At 47.1% G+C, this 21,143-nt stretch overlaps 1 protein-coding gene across 1 annotated transcript in view; it reads right to left on the reverse strand.

Annotated features, from left to right (window-relative positions):
• Positions 1 to 21,143, reverse strand: part of LOC310868629 (myosin-10-like) — a gene marked incomplete at its 5' end in the record, with an annotated part of 206,772 nt that overhangs the window by 151,586 nt on the left and 34,043 nt on the right. The gene's annotated exons all lie outside the window — the stretch shown is intronic.

Here is a 21,143-nt window from a genome sequence, read left to right on the forward strand (position 1 = left end):
TGTGATCCTGGGCTCTACACACCCTCCATCAACGGACTTAACTCATGCTTCCTTCATGCTTGAGTGTCCAAGTTGCTCCTTTACACCTGAGAGGGGGGAGTTTCCCTGGTTGGACGTAGTGTGTGGAAGGAACACGTTATTCCAACCAGTTCCTTTCCCCTCCATCAGGCGCCCCGGCTGGCCAGGGGGAGGCAGTTTAGAGACCAGGATTACTGCATGTTTGTTGTGAGGGTACCTACCCTAGGGGACACGGGGAGAACATGTGAGGGTACCTACCCTAGGTGACACGGGGAGAACATGCAAACTCCACACAGAAAGGCCCTTTCGCCAACCCCGCCTTCGGGTATAGGCACTGATGACGCGGAGGAGGAAACACGCCGCCAGCACCCACAGCGCCCCGAGCGGGAATCGAACCCAGGACCTTCTAGCTGTGAGGCGACAACACTACCAACTGTGCCACCGTGCCCCTAAAACTGTCATGATTTAGAAGACATTTGTAGAATCTGATCTCAGGTCAGAATGGGTTAAAAAAAAGGCATGCAGGCAGGCCACCAGGAAAGGTCCGTGCGTGCTGACAGTCTGTCAGAGCCATCATGATACTCTCACTGTACCCGGATCAGTGAGTGACAAATAATCCCTCTTCTATCTCGAATCCTTTTGCCAGCATCATTCTTGTGAGAGCAGCAAAGGGTTGTGTAGTTTGTCTACTTGTCTGTTGGTTTGTATAATTTATGTTGTTCTCTAAAAGTGGTGGTATTAGGGCTTGTTTGTTTGTGTGTGTGTACCTCGATGGAGCAGGCGGTATATAGTTTCTGCTATCTGCAGATCCGCTGGTTGTGGTGTGCTGGTCTCGTCTGGGCCAAATTTGACCCGGACGAATTTTTGTCCCAGTCCAGCCCTGGGTATAGGACAGGTACAGGGGGGGGGGGGGGGGGCTGCCTTTGCCTCTCTCTGTTGTCCCATTCAGTCCCCTATAGACATTCAGTCCCCTATAGACATTCAGTCCCCTATAGACATTCAGTCCCCTATAGACAGACATGCAGACAGCGTGGCCTCTCTCTGTTTTCCCATTCAGTCCCCTATACACAGTCCCCTATAGACATTCAGTCCCCTATACACAGTCCCCTATAGACATTCAGTCCCCTATAGACAGTCCCCTATAGACATTCAGTCCCCTATAGACAGACATGCAGACAGCGTGGCCTCTCCGGAACTGAACCAACGGCTGCTCTTATCCCATTCAGGATGGGTAGGGGAAACCCCTTTTGGTGTTTTAAGCATTTATGTTGTACTTGAAGCTATTGAAAAGAAATAGCAGATCTACAAGCTCGTATAGTGCCGCGCTATGAGCTTGTAGATCCTTGGAGATCCTTGGAGTGCAACTCCCCTCTCCCCTGGAGTGGTTGAACTCAGTTCACACGGGTGTGATTTTTTTTTTAATCTTGAAAATGTGGCGCAAATCTTTGAATATATATTCTTTCAGAGCGAATGTTTTGAACTCAAATCTTTGCTTCTGTGGAGGTGCGGTGCGTGGAACAACATGTTTTCAGATGGGGGTCGGCGGCCAGTCATACAGATAATTCCGGGGGTCCTTGGTGTGAGGCTGATTTTTACAATCGGCCTCAGGTCTAAATGGGTTATTGCAGAGGGAAGAGGATATAGGCCCCGGTCTAAATGTGTAATGAGCACTGCATGGTCTCGGCTCTCCGTGCATGGCAACCCAAAGCCTGCCCTAATCTCAGCCACAGTCACGGCATTATACAGGGGTAGGAAAAAAAGTACTTACACTAAAGTAAAAGTATCAATACTTGCAATGTAGAGAACTACAATGGCGTGCACAAATAGACACTAGGGGGTGCTAGAGCACCCCCTGCCCTTTTGGCAATTTTTTCTCTTAAAAAAAAAAGAAAAAAAAAAGATTTTTTTTCTCCAAATATTGATAAAAAAACGCTTCTACTATATTATTTAGGCCCCCACAATCTAAAGCTACGTTTCTATGTCAGTGGTTCTTCGATTAAAGAAAAATAGCAGACCTACAAGCTCGTAGCGCGCCACTCGGTGGCGCGCTACGAGCTTGTAGATCTGCTATTTTTCAATAGCTAAAGCACCAACATGGGTTCCCGCCCCAAAATGCGCTGCACAAGGTGCCCTTTTTTTTCACTTGAGCACCTGCCCCTCTAAATGTCTGTGCACGCCACTGGAGAACTATATCCGACCGTTACAAGTTAAAAGTCCGGAATTCTAAATTCACCAGCAGCCCATTATGCTGACATGAGATCTCTGTCAGCTCACACAATGCTGCAACATGTAGTGAGTGAGCTCGCACAGGACCCCCACAGGACCCCCACAGGACCCCCACAGGACCCCCACATTGACACCAATCATTATCCCCGCGCACCCCCATTTGAAAAGATATGCCAGAGACCCCCAGTTTGACATGCATATTAATCTACAAACAGACCCCAATTTCATGGCATTTCTATCTCTGGAACCCCAATTTATATTGTAAAATCTATGTTAATTTAACTGAGTGGAACCATAGAACCAAGTTACAGACCCATAAGGGTCCATTTGGTTACAAACTATCATTTAGCTGGGAGTGGGGACCCCCTAGGAACTCCCTCAAGGACCCCTGGGGGTCCCAGACCCCACTTTTGGGAACCACTGCAGTAGACAGTCAGACCATTATTAACCAATTCTGACCTGAGATAAAAATGTCATCGTTCTTCGATTTTTCAAAAATAGCAGACCTACAAGCTCGTAGCGCACGCTATGAGCTTGTAGATCTGCTATTTTTTCAATAGCTAAAGCATAACATGATGCTATAACACCAAAATGGGTTCCCGTTCAGAATGGGTTAACGCAGAGATCCATCGTCAAGACACAAAGTCAAAGCAAATCAACTACACGGTGGGGATTTGAATGTGTGCTGATGCTCGATGCAATTTACAATTTACAATTTAGGCATTTAGCAGACGCTCTTAATCCAGAGCGACTTACAATAATCAAGAACAAAAGCATGGGAATACATCACAAAAGCATTTATCATAAAACATGCGTAAGCTAAGAAAGTAACAGTGGAATATCTATATTATGAGACTATACATATAAACTATACATCTATACTACTATGCTATACATATGTAATATGGCGTGCTATGACTATATACAATGCAATTATAGTGCTGTCTACATAACATGCTATAAGTCTGTATCAGATGCTATCTAAGTCTACAGAAATGCTATCTAAGGGGGTGGGGTAAGTGCTATGGGCCATGATGGAGTCTGAAAAGGTGGGTTTTCAGACTATGGCGGAAGATTGGGAGTGACGCTGCAGTTCTGACTGCAATGGGAAGTGCATTCCACAGTTTTGGAGCCAGAAGGGAGAAGAGTGTGGGACGTGTGGAGCGTTGTCCCGGCGTTTGGACGTGTGGAGCGTTGTCCCGGTGTTTGGACGTGTGGAGCGTTGTCCCGGCGTTTGGACGTGTGGAGCGTTGTCCCGGCGTTTGGACGTGTGGAGCGTTGTCCCGGCGTTTGGACGTGTGGAGCGTTGTCCCGGCGTTTGGACGTGTGGAGCGTTGTCCCGGCGTTTGGACGTGTGGAGCGTTGTCCCGGCGTTTGGACGTGTGGAGCGTTGTCCCGGCGTTTGGACGTGTGGAGCGTTGTTGTCCCGGCGTTTGGACGTGTGGAGCGTTGTCCCGGCGTTTGGACGTGTGGAGCGTTGTCCCGGCGTTTGGACGTGTGGAGCGTTGTCCCGGCGTTTGGACGTGTGGAGCGTTGTCCCGGCGTTTGGACGTGTGGAGCGTTGTTGTCCCGGCGTTTGCATACATGACAACATACTTCACAGCAGTGTTGTTTTCGTCGACTAATGCTACGACGAAAAATGTCCGTCGACTGCCTTTTTCACAGACGAAAACTAAATGGAAACTAAATGAAAACTAAGCTATGAGGACTAAGACTAAGACAAAAAGAACTCGACAATTTCTTCAAGAAATAAAAAAGACTAAAATGTCAGGAAGGGACTATAGTGGACAAGAGATCCAATATGAGTCAATTTTTACACGTCGTTGCATGCTGAAAGATCAGCGAGTGTAAAATCAGTCATTACGACGGCATCAATTGGGCCCGCCGAAATATATTTTAGTCGACTAAATCAATCGTAGATTTAGTCGACTAAAATCGCAACACTATAACATTTCGGGTGACTAAAATGTGACTAGGACTAAATTAAAACTATTCAAAAGACTATGACTAAAAACTCAAATGAAATTGTGCTGCGAAAAAAAAACCCACTGCTTCACAGTAAGTGCAAAATAGACGTACAACATAACATAACCATTAACCCATTCTGACCTGAGATCAGATTCATACGAGGTTTCCACTGGACACACACTGGGTCTGATTAATTGCACTTGTCTTGAACCCTAACATCCTTATTCTCTGGGAAGTATTCACAGAGCATTGATTAAGCTCCCTAACGTCTCACAACAACGCACATCGCTGTGAGCTTGTAGATCAGCTATTTGTACAAGCACAGAGACAACTCAGGTCACACTCACTCCAGAGGGCCACATTGCACATTACTGTCATATAGTAAAAATAGCTGATTTACAAGCTCAAAAGGCGACACGTTTTAAGCTTGTAGATCAGCTATTTTTTACTATATTTTAATTCAAACCCTAAATTATGATTGATTATTGATTATTTATTGAATTACAGATACGTTAGCTGAAATCTGAAATCAATAATACCAGTATAACAAATCAGTATTCTGACCTGAGGGCCTCATTAAGTGAAGGTGCCCGGGGGCCTCATGATGTGGCCCCCGGGGGCCTCATGATGTGGCCCCCGGGGGCCGCCAGTTGCCCATGTATGATTTATATACACTCAGAGTCAGAGTTATATTTATGGGTTCTTTGAAATCAAACAAACTCACTCCAGTATTAAAATAGTCCAGTCCAGTGTGAGGACACAGTATACGTTCCCCCCTGCTGACAGCTGGAGTGAGGCTACAGTGAGGCTATACGGCTATACTACAGTCAAGAGCTGCTGGCCAGGAATCCCCCCCTACCCCCCTCGCCCCCGGGGTGTTTCATTCAGTCTGATCGAAGTCTTCCTGAGCAACAAGACGACTGAAGCCACAGAGCCACATCATGGCCACTATGAATTAATGGAGAGCAGAAGAGACCATGAATGGAAATGGACCGACCGACCTCAGGTGGAACCGTGCCAGGAGTGGCGTCGTCGTGGTCTGGTTGAGACTGGGGGGGGGGGGGGGGGGGGGGGGGAGCACAGAGCACGGAGAGAGACAGGAACGTGGTGCACAGTGGCGTGCACAGATAGACATTATAGGCAGGGGTGGTGCAACTTTGACGATGGCGAGGGCCAATATATTTGCACACTCACTCCAGAGGGGCCACAGTGCATATTACTGTCGTAGCAAAAAATAGCCGATCTACAAGCTCAAAACGCGTCGCGCTGAGACGCGTTTTGAGCTTGTAGATCGGCTATTTTTTTGCTATAATATTTGAATTGAAAACCTGAATAATTATTTTGCTATTTTTTAAGTTGAAATCCTGACAAGTAACCTTTTTATTGCATTTCAAATGCATTTAGTTATAGTTATGTTAACTTTATGAACTGTTAACATAACTACATTGGACACAAAAAGACAATAACAAATTTAATACTAGTCATTAAGTACTAGTCATTTATTCATGAAGTAATTAAAGCAGGTTTGGAATTGTAAACAGCTGAAATCAATATTATATCAGTATTCTGACATTGACCTGAGGGCCACATTAAGTGAAGGTGGGGGCCGCATGTGGCCCCCGGGCCGCCAGTTGCCCACCCCTGCATTAGGGGGTGCTAGAGCACCCTTTTGGCAATGTGCCCTTTTGGGGGAAAATACAGTGTACTATAGTACAGTATGTGGAACATGGCGACACTGATCAATTCTTGATTTAAAAAAAAAGTTCTAATATATTATTTAGGCCCCCACAATCTATAAATCTCACACTATTAACCCATTTTGCGCGGGAACCCATTTTGGTGTTAGCATCATGTTATGCTTTAGCTATTGAAAAATCGAAGAACGACTGACATAGAAACATAGCTTTTTCAGAAAACTGTCATTTTCAAACAGACATTTTTAGAATCTGATCTCAGGTCAGAATGGGTCAATCAGACCAGTGTGTGTCCAGTGGAAACCTCGTATGAATCTGATCTCAGGTCAGAATGGGTTAAGGCAACCGGCCCGGTTTCACGCGCTGCACAATGTGCCCTTTTTTTCACTTGAGCACCTCCTGCCCCTCTAAATGTCTGTGCACGCCAGTGGTGGTGCACACATGGACATCAAAGGGGGCTTCGAACCCCCTTACCCTTTTACCCGTCTGTAAAACAACTGCCCTTTTAACCCGTCTGTAAAACAACTACCCTTTTACCCGTCTGTAAAACAACTGCCCTTTTACCCATCTGTAAAACAACTGCCCTTTTACCCGTCTGTAAAACAACTGCCCTTTTACCCATCTGTAAAACAACTACCCTTTTACCCGTCTGTAAAACAACTGCCCTTTTACCCATCTGTAAAACAACTGCCCTTTTACCCGTCTGTAAAACAACTGCCCTTTTACCCGTCTGTAAAACAACTGCCCTTTTACCCGTCTGTAAAACAACTGCCCTTTTACCCGTCTGTAAAACAACTGCCCTTTTACCCGTCTGTAAAACAACTGCCCTTTTACCCGTCTGTAAAACAACTGCCCTTTTACCCGTCTGTAAAACAACTGCCCTCTCTCCAGACCATGCACGAATGCAGCGTTTATACTATTGGTTTCCATGCCATATTATACCGGAAGGCTGCATTCAGGAGAATAGCTTTTTTTTTCCTTCTGAACGAACTTGGAACGCACCGTTTGTTTGCGTGGAACACACTTTGTGTAGAAATCCATGTCACATAGATACATACACACACACGCATCTGCAGTAGATAACGAGTGATGGATTGCGTCCCCGCAAAAAAGAAAAAAAATAGCAGATCTACAAGCTAACAACGTGTCGCGCTGCGACGCATTGTGAGCTTGTAGATCTGCTATTTTTGTCCAAAAGTGCCCTCTGACGAGATTTCAGCCCCCTGCCTCTCTAACACTCTGGAGAGAGAGAGAGAGAGACATTGTCAGTTAAACAGGGGTCTCGCCATGGCAACACCCCCCCCCCCATGCGCGACTATATACTATTCCGAGATGGCTGAGGGAGCGAGCTAGGAGGAGGAGGAGGAATTAAAAGTTGGGACAGACATTCCTATACGCACTTATCCTCCTCCTCATGTCACACAAAGGAGGAGAAAGGGGAAAAAAGGAACCGGACCGGCCCGGACCGGACCCAGCAGGAGCCACCACAAAAATCTCCAGTGATGCCGCCGGCCGCGCAGGCAGCCCTCCGCGCAGGCAGGCAGCCCTCCACGCAGGCAGCCCTCCGCGCAGGCAGGCAGCCCTCCACGCAGGCAGCCCTCAGCGCAGGCAGGCAGCCCTCCGCGCAGGCAGGCAGCCCTCCGCGCAGGCAGCCCTCAGCGCAGGCAGGCAGCCCTCCGCGCAGGCAGGCAGCCCTCCGCGCAGGCAGGCAGCCCTCCACGCAGGCAGCCCTCCGCGCAGGCAGGCAGCCCTCCACGCAGGCAGCCCTCAGCGCAGGCAGGCAGCCCTCCGCGCAGGCAGGCAGCCCTCCGCGCAGGCAGCCCTCAGCGCAGGCAGGCAGCCCTCCGCGCAGGCAGGCAGCCCTCTGCGCAGGCAGGCAGCCCTCCGCGCAGGCAGGCAGCCCTCCGCGCAGGCAGGCAGCCCTCCGCGCAGGCAGGCAGCCCTCCACGCAGGCAGGCAGCCCTCCGCGCAGGCAGGCAGCGCTCTGCGCAGGCAGGCAGCCCTCCACGCAGGCAGGCAGCCCTCCGCGCAGGCAGGCAGCCCTCCACGCAGGCAGGCAGCCCTCCGCGCAGGCAGGCAGCCCTCCACGCAGGCAGGCAGCCCTCCGCGCAGGCAGGCAGCCCTCCACGCAGGCAGGCAGCCCTCTGCGCAGGCAGGCAGCCCTCTGCGCAGGCAGCCTTCCGCGCAGGCAGGCAGCCCTCCACGCAGGCAGGCAGCCCTCCACGCAGGCAGGCAGCCCTCCGCGCAGGCAGGCAGCCCTCCACGCAGGCAGGCAGCCCTCCACGCAGGCAGGCAGCCCTCTGCGCAGGCAGGCAGCCCTCTGCGCAGGCAGCCTTCCGCGCAGGCAGGCAGGCAGCCCTCGTATTCTCTCATGTTAAGTGAAGGGAGGCGACCGAAGGAAGCCTTTCGTATAGCACGAAAGGGGGGGGGGGGGGGTATTTTTTTCACCCTTCAACTACGTCCGAGCCAGAACATTCTGGTCGCGAGGAATAACGGAGAACGGAGAAGAGAACTAAATACTGAACAAACTAGAGCGAGAGAGAGAAAGAGAGAGAGAGAGAGAGAGACAGAGAGAGAGAGAGAGAGAGAGAGAGAGAGAGAGAGAGAGAGAGAGAAAGACAGAGAGAAAGACAGAGAGAGAGAGAGAGAGAGAGAGAGAGAGAGAGAGAGACAGAGAGAGAGAGACAGAGAGACAGAGACAGAGACAGAGAGACAGAGAGAGAGAGAGAGAGAGAGAGAGAGAGAGAGAGACAGAGACAGAGAGAGAGAGAGACAGAGAGAGAGACAGAGAGAGAGAGAGAGAGAGAGAGACAGAGAGAGACAGAGAGAGAGAGACAGAGAGAGAGACAGAGAGAGAGAGACAGAGAGAGAGACAGAGAGAGAGAGAGACAGAGAGAGAGAGAGAGAGAGAGAGAGAGAGAGAGAGAGAGAGAGACAGAGAGAGAGAGAGACAGAGAGAGAGATTGAAAAGGAGAGGACAAACGAGAGGAAGTGAGAAGGAGGCTCGCTCCGGCTTTTGAGACGAGAAGAAAAGAGAGCTAATTGTGAACCAGCGGGCGATCCTAAAACAGTCTATAGCAACGGCGTTGGAACACCTGAAGAGACAGCCTCTTTGACCCCCAATAGGAATCCATATTAAGACGTATACACACTACTACAGGACATTTGGTTCATAGGATTCACAAAGGCCCCAGTTAGTTTGAGACCCATTCTGAACGGGAACCTATTTTGGTGTCAGCATCATGTTATGCTTTAGCTATTTAAAAATTGCAGATCTGTCGTATCGCGCCACCGAGTGGCGCGATACGAGCTTGTAGGTCTGCTATTTTTGAAAAATCGAAGAACGACTGACATTTTTAGAATCTGATCTCAGGTCAGAATGGGTTCATCAGACCAGTGTGTGTCCGGCGGAAACCTCGTATGAATCTGATCTCAGGTCAGAATGGGTTAAAGTGGGCCTCAATTTGACTTCAGACTCAGTTGCGCTCACCAGACGTCCTGGGGCTAAACACTCAGATGACAGAAATAGCCAAGCTCACAGTGCAGCATCATGATGTGATGCAGTAGGTTCCCAAAGGACCCCAACATGTTAATGCCAATGAATGTCAGGACACTCATTAGCCCGCTGACCCCCATGTGTAAAGGTATGCCAGGGAACCCGCCATGAGAGAATGTTTGTTACGGCTCTAGCAGTGATTCTCGACCCGTTTCATTTCAAAGACCCCCAGTTTGACATGCATATGATAGTCTACGGACCCCCATTTAATGGCGTTTATATCTCTGGGACCCCCAATTATATTGTGAAATCAATGTTAATTTAACTCTGAGAGTGTACAAATGTGTACACTCTGGAAGCAAATGGACTGTACACTCTCAGAATGTGAACACTGTCAGAGTTACAGACCCATATAAGCCACAATATTGTAAATAATTTGACTGACCAAAAAAAAAAAAAGGTATTTAAAAAATATATATCAGATTAAAATAAAATCTTTCAAAAATGGCACGCTCCAAAATAGCCATTGTTGAAAGCCGTTATAGACCCTGTTTTAGATTGCTGGAAGGAAAACCAGCTAATATAATTATGGGGTTTCTGCAGAGCTGGACTGGAGGAGAAACCACAGCTCTGTTCAATAATTATGCCAGACTGGTTTTCTGTTTTTGGTTTGTGTGTACAGTTACAGTATACGCACCAGTGTTGTTCTGGGCAGCAAATTTTAGATTTTAGTTTTAGTCATAGTCTTTTGAATAGTTTTCATTTAGTTTTAGTCACATGGAATGTCTTAGTGTTAGGGCGCTTTCACACCGGACATGTTTGGTTCGTTTAAAACGAACCATGGTCCGCTTACCCCTTTGGTTCGGTTGGTGTGAACGTGCATACGAACTCTGGTGCGGATCAAAGAAACGAACCATGGTCCGCTAAAAAAGGCCGAACTCGGTTCGCTTCCAAACGAACCACGGTGCGGTTCGTTACTGGTGTGAATGCATTCGGACTTTATAGAGGACCAAATACAGGACGATAGGCAAAATAGCCGTCGGGCGTCGGCAGTTGTGAGGCTGCATTAATAATTATAGTTATAAAAGCATGTATTTTTTTACGGGGATCATATGACAGCTGACAGTCTGATTTTAATAGTAGACGCATACAGTATCGAGGCGCAGCGCAGCATACGAGGTTCACATGCGCAAAATGTACAAGTTATCGACATGGAATGGTGCACGGTAGGCTATGGCACACGATGTTAGCTTGTAGATCTGTTTATTTTAATCATGCGCCGGCCGCCGCCACGCATGCGAATCTGCGATGCATGAGTCTTCATGCGAGTTTCTCTTTCAACTCGTGTCCCCTCCTTTTTGTGTGTGTGTGTGTGTGTGTGTGTGTGTGTCTGTGGGCGCGTGGGCACGCACGCACATGAGGGGACTGGGGGAGAGACCCATATATTTATATGGGAGAGACGCAGAGACAGAGAAATATTTAAAATCATCCATGTCGCGCAGGCCGCAGGTATCGAGAAAAAGCCAATGTTAAATAAGCTATACACATGTGGTCCCAAATGTTTAATTGATTACATCACTATAGCAAAAGACGTAAAACTAGGTCAACTCAATTAGCTGCAGCGGAGCTGTTCTGACTTGAAGCTCAATAACCAACTGACCAAACCATAAGATGACATGGAAATGCCCGCCGCGGCGCCGATTTGATGCGCAGAAATAACATGGGTGAAGGTGCACACATGGAAGAAAAGTCCTTTTTATCGGGGATACCTTGTTGTAGGCTATACGTCTCCGTGAATTTATGCATCAGCATTCAGCAGCAAGTACATTATTGTTCAAACACCTGCTCCTCTGTTCATCTGTTGCTCTTATTTGGCTAATAAAATAATTAATAAGAATGAATGCAATAGCAAGTTGTTGCTGCCTGTCATGTTGCTGTTCTCTTCTCTCTCTGTGTGACTGAAGGTTGCACCTGCAAAAATTGTAGACAGTGATTTCCCCTCATGTTCTTTTCCCCCCCACTATTTGGTTCGCTTAACATGTCCACGTGTCATTTGTTTACATATTTGGTACGCTTTACAAAGTCCAGTGTGAACACCAAACGGACCAAAATCAAAATGCAAATATTTGGTCCTTGGTCCTTGATCGGACCTTCTAAGCGAACTTTGGGTGTGAAAGCGCCCTTAGTCTAGTTTTAGTCGACTAAACATCATAAGATTTTAGTCGACTAAATCTACAGTTGATTTAGTCGACTAAAATGTATTTCGGCGGGGCTTGATGCTGTCGTAATGACATATTTCACACTTGCTGAAAATAGCTGATCTACAAGCTCACAACGCGTCGCAGATCGGCTATTTTCAGCATGAAACCAAGTGTAAAATGACTTGTGTCTTATACTATTGTCCACTAGTCCCTTCCTAACATTTTAGTCTAGTTTTTATGTGTTGACGAAATTGTCAGTATATTTAGTCTCAGTTTTAGTCATCGTAGCTTAGTTTTCATTTAGTTTCCATTTAGTTTTAGTCAGTGAAAAAAGGTAGTCGACGAACATTCTTCGTCTTAGTTTTAGTCGACGAAAACAACACTGCTACGCACAAGATCCAAGAGGGATCCAAACATTATCCCATTCTGTTTGTCCCATTTGGAACCAGTGTTGGTGTATTAAGCATTACGTTATACTTTAGCTATTGAAAAATAGCAGATCTACAAGCTCAGAGCTTGTAGGTCTGGGGGGGGGGGGGGGTCCCTGGAACAACATATTTCCAGATGGGGGTCGGCGGTCAAATACATATATTTTTGGGGGTCCTGACATGAAAATGTTTGAGAACGACTGACAAAGAAACATGAGGTTTAACCCTGTGAGAACCACTGACATAGAAACATGGGGTTTAACCCTGTGAGAACGACTGACATAGAAACATGAGGTTTAACCCTGTGAGAACGACTGACATAGAAACATGAGGTTTAACCCTGTGAGAACCACTGACATAGAAACATGGGGTTTAACCCTGTGAGAACGACTGACACAGAAACATGAGGTTTAACCCTGTGAGAACCACTGACATAGAAACATGGGGTTTAACCCTGTGAGAACGACTGACATAGAAACATGAGGTTTAACCCTGTGAGAACGACTGACACAGAAACATGAGGTTTAACCCTGTGAGAACGACTGACACAGAAACATGAGGTTTAACCCTGTGAGAACCACTGACATAGAAACATGAGGTTTAACCCTGTGAGAACCACTGACATAGAAACATGAGGTTTAACCCTGTGAGAACCACTGACATAGAAACATGAGGTTTTTCAAGAAAACTGTCATGATTTAGAATACTTTTGTCAGGTCTAAATGGGTTATATCGAAATAAAAAGGTCGTATGGAGCAAGAGTTAAGAGCCCTCTGAACTTCTCGCACGTCCACCTGTTTTTTGGTGGATGTGCGTAACATTTATCACGCGCGCCACGCACGTAGGCATGCACGTAGGCAGACACACACACACACGCACACGCACACACACACACACACACACACACACACACACACACACACACACACACACACACACACACACACACACACACACACACACACACACACACACACGTATCCATGGCGACTCATAAAGGCCTCATGACTAATGACTCAGCCGGGATAACTTAGCATGACACGACGGTGTGGAATCCTGGGACAGTGATGAGATGACCTCATTCCTCCTCCCCCCCCCCCTCCCCTCCCCCCCCCCCCCCCCTCTGCCCCCCCGTGCCCGCATCAACAATGAGCACTACAGCGATAGGGATATGGAGGGGGGGGGGATGGGAGCACAGGAGAGGAGCCTCATGTCACAACAACACACTGCATAGCAGTGGTGGAAAGTAACTAAGTACTTTTACTTAAGTACTGTACTTAAGTACAAATTTGAGGTATTTGTGCTTTACTTGAGTATTTCCAATTTCCAGTACTTTTACTTCTACTCCACTACATCTCAGAGCCGACATTTGTACTTTTACTCCACTACAATTATTTGAAAACTTTAGTTACTTTAGTTACTTTGGCGATTTTAATTTTGATTAGAAAACATACATTAACCACTTCAACCCAATACATTTTGGCCATTTGAAAATAGCCGATCTACAAGCTCACAATGCGTCGCAACGCGACGCATTGTGAGCTTGTAGATCGGCTATTTTCAATAGACTTTGTACACATTTTGAACTACTATGAGTACTTTTACTTTTAGTACTTTAAGTACATTTTGATGCCGATACTTTTGCACTTTTACTCAAGTACATTTTCAATTCCGTACTTTTACTTGTAAAGGAGTAGTTCTAAATTGCAGTATTGGTACTTTTACTTAAGTAAAACAATTGAGTACTTTTTCCACCACTGGTGCATAGTGATACTATACTGTACACGGTATACTGTACATTCTCAGTGCTAATTAACCCATTTAGACATGCGGGCCGATTCTACAAAATGCCTTCTAAAATGATAACAGTTTTTTTTTCTGTGTCGATGGTGCTCAACCTTTTTCGTGTCAAATTGGACCCCCAAAGATTTGTGTAATTGGACGCCCTGCACCCGCATCTGACAATAATGTTGTTCCTGCAGGGACCCATCAGGGCAAAGATTTGAGTTACGAACCTTTGCGCTGAAAGAAAGAATATATATATTCAAAGATTTGTACCACATTTTCACGAGTTTTCAAAGATAGCAGATCTATACAAGCTTGTGGCGCGGCACTTGGTGTCGCGTATATGAGCATGAACCCATTCTGTACGGGAACCCATTTTGGTGTTAGCATCATGTTATGCTTTAGCTATTGAAAAATAGCAGATCTACAAGCTCATAGCGCGCCACCGAGTGGCGCGCTACGAGCTTGTAGGTCTGCTATTTTTGAAAAAATCGAAGAGCGACATTTTTAGAATCTGATCTCAGGTCAGAATGGGTTAATCAGACCAGTGTGTGTCCAGTGGAAACCTCGTATGAATCTGATCTCAGGTCAGAATGTGTTAAAGTGTAAAAGGGGTCCATGAAAGGGGTATGCATGCAAAATTAGATGACACTTTTCTGTCAGCACGCTGTATCAGCATAACGTAAATAATTTAAACATTTAAAAGAAAAAAGGAATGCATCAATTACCCGACTAATTATTTTAACCTGGGACTCAAAAGTTGATTTTGGTTGTTGTTGCCGAGCAATTTTACGCTCTCAAGAGTTAAATTATTGTTAAACATCTGCATTACTTAATTTACAAGAAGTCTACACAAATAGAGAATGTAGAAGAATTGTTATTTTGATCAACGTTTTGCCAAAAGAACAGACACAATCTTATCCGGCAAACAAAATATTCTTTAGTTTTTTGAGGTCTGAGAGGCTAAAATGTCGTCAAATGGTGGTCCGTGGCTCAAATGGGTGAATGAATATTGTGCCTTTTGGTATGAAATGGGTTGAAAACCCCCTGTCAAAGCACACAGACGCACCACCTCCTCCTCCTCCTCCAGCGCTGGCTGCAGTTACAGAGCACTGCAGACGCAATGAACCCGACATGCTGCGCTAGCATTGGCTCCTGTTCAAAACATCTATCTCTGACTATATACTCTGACCTCTGACAAGGCTCGCTACAAACTAGCTTTACGTCATCCTGTTCAAAACATCTATCTCTGACTATATACTCTGACCTCTGACAAGGCTCGCTACAAACTAGCTTTACGTCACTCCTCCTGAATGGCAAAGCTGACTGCGGACGTCCACATTTCCACCCCCGCTGCACAAAGAACCTCTTAGTATATAGCCAACATCAGTGGCGTGTACAGATAGACACTAGGGGGTGCTAGAGCACCCCCTGCCCTTTTGGCAATTTTGCTCTTAAAAAAAAAAAAAAAAAAAAACATTGATCAAATCTTGATAAAAAAACACTTCTACTATATTATTTAGGCCCCCCACAATCTAAAGCTATGTTTCTATGTCAGTGGTTCTTCGATTAAAAGAAAATAGCAGACCTACAAGCTCGTAGCGCGCCACTCGGTGGCGCGCTATGAGCTTGTAGATCTGCTATTTGCCCCAAAAAATGCCCCATGCAAAGTCAATGGGGAAACGCGGGTAAAAACAGAAAACGACACGTTACTTTGGATCCACATTGCTCTGGCATACTGTTATGTAGACACACGATTTAAACGTCAAACAGCACACGAGGCCATCGACTTTGTCGTGGTTCAGACGGAATTCGAATATGTTGCACGGTTTGCCCGCTGTCGCAGTTCAAAGTGTGTTTGGTCTGAGCAAAAATCTCGACTTAGAGTGTCGCACGCCCAGAGAGAGAGCGGGTCAGAGGGAGAAGCCATTGTGAAGACTGTAGTAAACAAATCGTCCTCACGGCCAAAATATTAACTTTACACGCATGGGTTAATTTTGTAGCCACACTCGTCCTCTCTCCCTCTTTCACCCAATGTCACAACCATAGCCCAGATCCATACGGTACGTGAACTACAGCCCTGAAAGCGACAGGTGTACCATCATAATGTGTCATAAAACTATGTTAACACATTGATTGCTACAGTGTTCAATTTTCTCAGGCTTGGTGGTGCTGAGCGATTAACATTGGACTTCTGAACTGTTTCGGGGCCCACAGCGAGGGGCCTCTTATAGCGAGAATCACACCGCATAAATCAAAAGAAAGCCCAACTTGATGATTTTACCATCTTCCATTCTGGAGATATTGACCTTTTTCTAACACCTGCTTTTGGCTGCACGCTGCTCGCTTGAAAAAACAGCAGAGATATGGAAGGTTGAAGTTGACAGACATTTCAGTTCATTTTTTTCTTTTTTGGATCTACAAGATCTGAGCTTTTAGATCTGCTATTTTCAATAGCTAAATTATAACATAATGTTTAAAACACCAAAAGGGGTGCCCGCCCAAAATGGGTTAATACTAGATGCCTGAACCACCGCAAATTAATCCTTTCTACGCTTTCTACTCCAATAAAATAAGAGTCCCTCGCGCATGACTTGAGATCCTCACCGTATATCCCAAAAAGGAAAGACGCCAGCCAGCCAACACTGACTGAACAACAGACCATTTCTGAAGGAAAGACGCCAGCCAGCCAACACTGACTGAACAACAGACCATTTCTGAAGGAAAGACGCCAGCCAGCCAACACTGACTGAACAAACCATTTCTGCCGCTTGGATCCGCAGTCTCATTCTTTTCGGTCAATTAAACAGCCATAGAGAAACGTCTAAAGTTTTATAGCTTCCTCGGTATAGAGGCAAACCAGAAATAGACATGCACGCACGCACGCACGCACACACACACACACACACACACACACACGCACGCACACACACACGTAAAAAGATAAATGCACACTGGCCTATACTAGGCAGTGGAAAGTATAAAGTCTGGAAAACAGAAAGTGGAGAAACGTCAGTCAGAACAAAATCTGTTCTACAAAACAGGTTCTTCCCACGGCACAGAATGTGCACGCACGCACGCACGCACGCACGCACGCACGCACGCACGCACAGATAAAACACTGATAGGTCTAAAAACGAAGAGCCTGCTTATCACACAGGCTCTCCTTTAACTGGGAACCCCGTTCCCGTGGCAACTACACAGCCTCCAGAGTTTGCCTTTGCACGTCTGCGTTTGATGTTTGAACAGCAAGGTCTCATTTTTGCTTCATTTGAGTTAAAAACGTTTGCTCTGAAATAATAATATACATTCAAAGATTTGCGCCACATTTTCATGATTTTTCAAAAAAATAGCAGGTCTATAGTGCCGCGCTACGAGCTTGTAGATCTGCTATTTTTCAATAGCTAAAGCATAACATAATGCTTAAAACACCAAAAGGAGTTAATTTAATCCACAATCTCTGCAAAGCGCCTTGGATATAAAGGTGCCATTAGCTCAGGTCCATAGCTCTAATGCGCGCATTTAAAGCTATGTTACTCTCAACTTCCGCCGCTCGCATGAATGCAGACCAGCCTCTACTCTTTAGCGTAAATAAAAATAACGCTTTGGCTACTCACCAAAACAAAGGCGGGTTGTGTCATTAGAAAGCTTACTTCCCTTAGTGGACGCACTCTGAGCCCCCCCCCCCCACACGTATAAACTGTACTTTTTGGCCAGAAAGGGGAATTGTTTCCACCGGGGAAAAAACCTTTTTAGTTACTCCGCTGCGCCCTCTACTGATATTGCCCAGAGAACTGCCTCATAGAGAATATTTTTCCTTTCTGGCCAAAAAGTACAGTTTATACGTGTGGTGGGGGGGGGGGGGGGGGCTTAGAGTGCGTCCACTAAGGAAAGTAGGCTTTCTAATGACACAACACGCCTTTGTTTTGGTGAGTAGCAAAAACGTTATTTTTATTTACGCCAAAGAGGAGAGGCTGGTCTGATTTCGATTTGAGATTTAAAACGGAAAGTCCCATAGCCTTACTGCGCAGGGCAGAATGGTAGAAGCAGTAGAAGGCTATGGGGACCAGAGCTAAAGTCCCATAGCCTTACTGCGCAGGGCAGAATGGTAGAAGCCGTAGAAGGCTATGGGGACCAGAGCTAAAGTCCCATAGCCTTACTGCGCAGGGCAGAATGGTAGAAGCCGTAGAAGGCTATGGACCAGAGCTAAAGTCCCATAGCCTTACTGCGCAGGGCAGAATGGTAGAAGCAGTAGAAGGCTATGGACCAGAGCTAAAGTCCCATAGCCTTACTGCGCAGGGCAGAATGGTAGAAGCAGTAGAAGGCTATGGACCAGAGCTAAAGTCCCATAGCCTTACTGCGCAGGGCAGAATGGTAGAAGCCGTAGAAGGCTATGGGGACCAGAGCTATAAGGCGCTATATACATTTTATTATATAAAAGTGTGTGTGCTTACAGTACGTAGCAGAGCTGCTATTGTCAGCGTTGGCATTGGGATTGTTGTTGTTTTAAGGCACTTCAACAATTAATGTTCTTCTTGATTCTTTTTTTTCTTTTTGCTGTTTTCACTTCTGCAACCCAGCTGAGCTGAATTGAACTGATTGAATAGACATTTTTTAGAATCTGATCTCAGGTCAGAATGGGTTAAATCAGTTCCATTGGTTTGTTTTCTTCTATTTGTTCCTCCTGTGTGTGTGTGTGTGTGTGTGTGCGCTCTCTCTCTCTCTCTCTCTCTCTCTCTCTCTCTCTCTCTCTCTCTCTCTCTCTCTCTCTCTCTCTCTCAAACCCGCTGTCGCACGGCCTCGCGCGGATCCAACAAGGCGGCCTCTCGCCGCTAACATGCTCGGACAGGCGTTGTTGTCAGTGAACAAAACCAGGTTTGTTGTTCGGCGCGGTTCAAAAGTCCGTCTCCGCTAAAGGTCACCGCCGCCGCCGTCCTCCACAACATGACCCCGCTAAAGGTCACCGCCGCCGCCGTCCTCCACAACATGACCCCGCTAAAGGTCACCGCCGCCGCCGTCCTCCACAACATGACCCCGCTAAAGGTCACGGCCGCCGCCGTCCTCCACAACATGACCCCGCTAAAGGTCACCGCCGCCGCCGTCCTTCACAACATGACCCCGCTAAAGGTCACCGCCGCCGCCGTCCTTCACAACATGACCCCGCTAAAGGTCACCGCCGCCGCCGTCCTCCACAACATGACCCCGCTAAAGGTCACCGCCGCCGCCGTCCTCCACAACATGACCCCGCTAAAGGTCACCGCCGCCGCCGTCCTTCACAACATGACCCCGCTAAAGGTCACCGCCGCCGCCGTCCTCCACAACATGACCCCGTTGAACGGGAGTCGTCTGAGGGCAAGAGGCCGGGCCACGCCACCGCTCAGACATAATCGGTGATGTCACTTCCACCGTGACCTACTGACCTTTCGCCCACACTTCTCACGCGTCCCGTGCGTGCGCACTAATCTCCTGAACTATGCACGTAGAAAGAAACCCCACGCCGGCCGGCCTATAGGCCTGGAAAGAGAGCTAAACAACCCCTGCCGGGAAGAGACCGAAAAACACCAAGCACACTCGGCACAAAACCGATCCTCAACATGCTGCCTCGTCCGCCATTTTGTCAACAAATAAAAACTAGACTAAAATGTTAGGAAGGGGCACTTGGTTGCATGCTGAAAATAGCAGATCTACAAGCTCACAACTTGTTGTGAACATTTTTAGTCGACTAAATCACCTGTAGATTTAGTCGACTAAAATCGTATTTAGTCAACTGAAACTAGACCAAACACTTGAAACATTCCAGGTGACTAAAATGTGACTAGAGCTAAATGAAATCGTTTCAAGAGACTATGACTAAAACTAGAAATAGAAATATAGTCCTGCCGAAAACAAAAACTGCAAAAAGCCCACAGAAACCCTCTGAACGCCCTCCGTGATTGATCATATTTGACAGCTATTGAGCAAGCGGCGTACGCAATGCTCAACGGCACGCTGGAGACGATCATAACATGTCAATTAAAATGTCCAGGAAAGTGCAGCAGAGTTCAGCCTGGTTCAGACCATAGATTAAAGTGCAGCAGAGTTCAGCCTGGTTCAGACCACCAGTACCAAAAGAATGGCCAAATAGGCTCAAATGGCACGTTTTGAGCTTGTATCTTAACTTTTTATCCCACAATTTTGTAACCCATTTTTCACCCCTGTGTCAATTATCTATTGTGATCCTGGGCTCTACACACCCTCCGCCAACCTGGGGAGAGCAACGGACTTAACTCATGCTTCCTTCATGCCTGAGTGTCCAAGCTCCTTTACACCTGACAGGGGGGAGTTTCCCTGGTTGGACAGGCTGGCCAGGAGGAGGCAGTTTAGAGACCAGTTCCTTTCCCCTCCATCAGGCGCCCCGGGCTGGCCAGGGGGAGGCAGTATAGAGACCAGTTCCTTTCACCTCCATCAGGCGCCCCGGCTGGCCAGGAGGAGGCAGTATAGAGACCAGTTCCTTTCCCCTCCATCAGGAGCCCCGGGCTGGCCAGGGGGAGGCAGTATAGAGACCAGTTCCTTTCCCCTCCATCAGGCGCCCCGGCTGGCCAGGGGGAGGCAGTATAGAGACCAGTTCCTTTCCCCTCCATCAGGCGCCCCGGCTGGCCAGGGGGAGGCAGTTTAGAGACCAGTTCCTTTCCCCTCCATCAGGCGCCCCGGCTGGCCAGGGGGAGGCAGTTTATAGAGACCAGTTCCTTTCCCCTCCATCAGGCGCCCCGGCTGGCCAGGGGGAGGCAGTTTATAGAGACCAGTTCCTTTCCCCTCCATCAGGCGCTAGTCGTTAGAATTCTGATGCTAGATAAACCCAGGCTTGTTTCCATTCCATGCCAACTTGGAAAATCAACAATGGTCACTGAAGACTGAAGAGGGGGAGGAGTCACACAAAGTAGGGCGATACTGATGACATCACGCGTACGACCAAATCAGTCGAGAGCCATTTCCAAAGCCCCTAAATGACGAGAAAGCCTAATTGTTCAAATGGTGTATTTGTGGGGATAGAAAACACAAAGGGAGCGCAAAAAAAAACAAAACATTTAGAAAATGTTGTATAGGCCCTTTAAGATACAAAGGCCACCTTAGAGTATATATGAATAGAGACGGCACTTGCATTAAGTTGCTCTAAAGCGCATGAGGCGATTTCACTCCTCCTTCCGAGTATAGGAACAGAGTGCATTCTGGGATGGATTGGGCCCAAACACATGAACTGTCATTGCACGTGTTCCCGTGCGTTCACGTATGAAACAGCGCTCACGTGTCGTCAATGCACAATGATAGTCAACGGACCAGCGCGTTCATG

Source organism: Protomyctophum parallelum, assembly GCF_964188405.1.
Source record: "Protomyctophum parallelum genome assembly, chromosome: 13".
Lineage (NCBI taxonomy): Eukaryota > Metazoa > Chordata > Actinopteri > Myctophiformes > Myctophidae > Protomyctophum > Protomyctophum parallelum.